This window comes from Orycteropus afer, unplaced genomic scaffold (genome assembly GCF_000298275.1).
Source record: "Orycteropus afer afer isolate SDZICR_OR568_19922 unplaced genomic scaffold, OryAfe1.0 scaffold00258, whole genome shotgun sequence".
In the NCBI taxonomy this organism is placed as follows: domain Eukaryota; kingdom Metazoa; phylum Chordata; class Mammalia; order Tubulidentata; family Orycteropodidae; genus Orycteropus; species Orycteropus afer.
Genome location: NW_006921845.1, coordinates 848,960 through 853,922, shown reverse-complemented (window position 1 = coordinate 853,922; position 4,963 = coordinate 848,960).

Below are 4,963 nucleotides of genomic sequence, written 5' to 3'. Positions count from 1 at the left end.
AATCTACTTCCGTAGTGATACTGCCTCAGAAACCCAGGGAGGGGTCGCTATGAGTCGGGTCCGACTTGAGGGCACATAACAACAGCAACATTGGTCTGTCCACTTGCTGAATCATACCCCAGGGGGAAGGGTGTAGATAACTGTTAATAGCAAACAACAAAGAAAAAGAAGGAGAAGTGAATGCTAATGAAAGGGGAGCCTAGGAATAGATAACTCAAAAAAGAAAAACATATTACATCGATACCTCATGATAAGCTGAGACCAACATAATAACTATTTTTACTGTATTCATAGATGTCCATAAAAACAAAGGCTGATGAAAACTACTTCTGTGCCTGAAACAAAAGATTCAGGATGGGCCCAGGCCAGTTTAAGAAGCATTCAATCTGAAGATATATTGACTGCATCTTGTAGATAAACATTTGGAATAATTCTAACACTGCTTTGTCTTCTAGGGGGTAATGTGTATGCTGTTGCCTCCTGAGCGCTCACAAGGATATTAATCATTAGAAGAGGATGGTTATTGCTTGAAAATAAGTTCAGTTGGGAACCTATTCTTTCTAGTATGAAATGGAATGTATGCTCATAAGAGCTTGGAGTTCAGCATTAATTGTGATTTGGCCCTTGCTTTTTATTTAATCTACAAAAACACTTGGTATATAGGCAAAGACTGATTTTCTTAGGAAATATAAGAAAACACTGCTTTGATTCTAATTGGATTCTTTTGGAAGCTCTTAGTGTAACTCATAATAATGTAATTGCTGTTTGTGCAACATGTACAACACATAAGATTTATTTTAAAACAATCTATAATAATAATGATATTAATAGTTAAATGTGTTGAATTCAACTTACCCTCCCCTCACCAAGACCTCCCAATAGAAGCTAACTGTCCAATGACTAGATTTGTTGTTGTTTTTATGTGCCATAGAGTTGTCTCCAACTCATAGCAACCCCTCCTTGGGTTTCTGAGGCAGTATCACTACGGAAATAGATCACCCAATCTTCCTTCCAAGGAGTGGCTGGTGTGTTTGAACTTCCAACCTTCTGGTTAGCCATCAAGTGCCTTAGGCACTACACCACCAGAGCTTGCAAGATTTAGGTAACAGCAATTAGTTCTTAAATGGAATCTACTTATTGGTGCATTTCATAAAGTTCAACTTTCAGTGGTGAAATTTCATTGGTAAAATTACTCTGAACTCAAAGGGTCACCACAAGTTGTCATTGACTTGAAGGCAGCTAACAACAAGAATGGGGACAGAGTGAGGAGTCAGCAGCAGGGATCTAGGTAAGAGGAGGGAACCAAGACCACACCCCACAAGCAGCAAGGTGGGAAAGCAGGGGAAAGGAGAGAAAAAGGCCAGCGGGATCGGGACAGAGTGAGGAGTCAGTGGCAGGGATCCAGGTAAGGAGAGGTCGGAAAAGTTTCAAATAGCTAAGGGAGACAAACTTGTCTGTCAGTTTGTCCTACTGTGGTGGCATGTTGCTGTGAGGCTTGAGGCTATGCCACTGGTGTTTCAAACCCAAAGGGATGCACATGGTGCACAGGTTTCAGCATGGCTTGCAGGCTGAGACAGACTAGGAAGAAGGAAGAGGCCATCCACTTCTCAAAGAATTGGCCAGGGAAAACCTTATGAAGAGCAGAAAAACACTGATACATTACTGCACAACTTTATGAATAGCCTGGAAACGTCCAATACAGAGCAGGAGGATGAGCCTCTTAGGCTAAAAGGCTCTCAAAATATGACTGTGAAAGAGCTGCATCATCAGAGTAAAACCAGCCTTACTGATATGGGTAAGGTAAAGCTTTCAAGACCTCCATTTGCTGGCATGGCATGACTCAAATTGAGGAGAAACAGCTTCAAACGTCCATTAATTATTGGAACATGGAATGTACGAAGTATGAATCTAGAAAAATTGGAAGTTGTCTAAAATTAAATGGGACACATAATGATTGATATTCTAGGCATTACTGAATTGAAATGTACTGGTTTTGGACATTTTGAATCAGACGACCATATGATCTACTATGCCAAGAATGACAATTTGAAGAGGAATGGCTTGGCATTCATCATCACAAAGGATGTTTCAAGATGCGTCCTCAAGTACAGTGGTGTCAGTGATGGGATAATATCCATACACCTACAAGGAAGACCAGTTAATATGACTATTATTCAAGTTTATGCACCAACCACCAAAGCCAAATGTGATGAAATTGAAGATTTTTTATCAACTTCTGCACTCTGAAATTGACCAAACATGAAATCAGGTTGTGTTAACTATCACTGGTGACTGGGGGAGAAAAAAAAAAATGGCATTTGGAGGCAATCAGCCCTAGGACACAATGGCCCTCAAGACCAGAAGAACTAGATGGTGCCCAGTTACCAATGGCAACCACTCAGGAAAGGATCAAATCTGGAGATCCTGGATAGAGTGGGAGGGAAAATGTGAAACAAAATCCAAAAACTCAATAATGACCAGAATTACTGGTCAGATGAAATCTGGTGAGACTCCCAATACTATGGCCCTGGAATACATTCTGCACCTGGAATAAAATGTACACGTAGGTGTGGGCTCTCAGCCCAATAGTTAACAAGATTTACAAGCAGACCACTCAACCCAGGATGATGCACCCACATACTCCATGGGAATATATCCCTTAGAGCAATAAACCATGGGACACCAGAGGACCAACATTCAAATTGAGGAAATGCAGGACAAACAGGAGTGCAAATATGAGGGGCACAGGGGGAGGGTTATAGGGTAGGGAGGGGAGGAGACTGGATTAGGGTTGGACATGGTTAATGGGGAATGAAACTAAATGTATGCATTATGTTGAATATAAAACAAGCTCTTAAATAAAATAAAATTGCCTTGACCTGGCATCTTTTGATGAGAAGCCAGTTGACCATCACTTCATTTCATTTAAGTGTTTAGCAATTTATTCAGCTTTTTATTTATTTTTAAGTCTGGTTTAGTGAGTTTAAGTGCTAATTATCCATTTTGTCCAAGTTTTCAATTTTTTATAATAAAATTATTCATGGTATTTTTTGTGGTTTTACAAATCTCAACTTTATCTGTTGTTTCTTCTCCCTTTCATTAATAATAATATTGTTTTGATTTTTTGCTTTCTTAAATATATTTCATTTATACTTTATTGGACTTGTTAAGGACTGTCATTTGGCTTTGTTGATCCTCTTTCTTATTTCTTTTCCACTATTATTATTTCTTTTATTTTATAAAATTGCTATTTTTATAATACCTAGTTTTTTTTTCTTTTTTTAAATTTGAAGTTAATTGTGATTTGGGTGAAATTTTTACAAAGCAGATTCATTTTACATTGAACAGTTCATAGGATTTTGTTTTGTTGCACTGGTTACTTTTTCTGAAGTGTAGGACCTCTCCTCCCACTTCCTCCTTGTGGTTACTCCTTCCTTGTATCCTTCTTGCTTATGTATTCCTGCCTCCCTACCTGATTCTTAGTCTTGAACAGTCCTGGATGAGGTAGAAAATTCTTCAGGGCAGCTGTACTTTATGTTGAGATTAAGAAATCAAGGCTGCTTCAATGGCTTTCAAAATAATTTGGTAAAGCGAGAAGACAAAGGTCACTCAGGATGGCATTATGAGCTATTCAGCTCACATCCCATTGGTCATAGCACAATGGTTTGGTTCTGGTACAACATACATGCTGTTGTTGTTATGTGCCATCAAGTTGGACCTGACTCATAGCGACCCCTCCTTGGGTTTCTGAGGCAGTATCATTACAGAAGTAGATTACCCAACCTTCCTTCCAAGGAGTGGACTTGAACTACCAGCCTTCTGTTTAGCAGTCAAATGCCTTAGGCACTATGCCACCAGAGCTCCTAGGAAAGAAAAATAAAATAAGATATGGTGTACAGGTAGCATTGTCTCTGCCCCAAGAGCTTCTGTGGAAGACAATAGGAAGGACTAGGAAGAAATTTATTATGAAAGAAGCATAGGGCAGTTTGACTATGTGAGGAAGTACAGAATTTAGGGATGGAATTAGGGGAGAATTTTTATTTATGATCCTGACTGAGATTTTCCAGGATAAGATGTATGGTGGGATTAAGGAGAACTAAAACTTTGTGCTTCAGTGGAGCTCTGGTGACACAGTAGGTAAGGCATTTGACTGCTAACCAGAAGTTTGGTGTTTCAAATCCACCAGCTGCTCCATGGGAGGACGTTGAGGAAACTACTTCCATGAAGATTTACAGCCTTGGAAACCCAACAGGGATTGCTCTGAGTTGGATTGACTCCATGGCAGTGGTTTTTTAAAAATTTTTTGCAGGTGCAAACAGATAGTTTGGAGGCTTAATAAAGAGAAAAACAGATTGACTTGTGAACTGATGTTAACAGAAGCTGAACTCTCTAGAACGTGTCAAAGACCAGGTGATTCTGAAAAATAGAAATCTTTCCTTTCATGCATTAATGGGATACAGAATAATTCTATGCATGTTGCTAAAAATATCAGTTTAACTCTAAAGAGTATAGTCTTGAAAACAGTTGAAGTTATTTATTTATTTTACTTGTTATTGTAATTTGGGTGAAATTTTACAAATCAGATTCAATTTACATTCAACAGTTCATAAACAAGTCCCCTCCCCCATGATTATGGGGTTTATTAGGGAAGTAACAGATTACACTTAAGGTTCAGGAACATGCTCAGGATACAATTCTTCCATCAGGATGCTCCTTTGCTATGCCCTCAGTCACACCTCTTTGGCCCTTGGCCTCTCACCCTAGCCTTTGCCTTTCTTGAGCAAGTGTTACAAAGCTCTTTTAGTTCTGCTGATAGGGGCACCTAGGTGCACACCCAACTCCATCAGCAAGCCTCCTGCCCAGAGGCACTCAGTTTTCTCTCTCCATGGTCCAAGCAAGCCCAGAGCTCTATCTCACACCTCTTGGTTCCTCTGCCAGTCATCTCTGCCATCTTTCTGCTGAG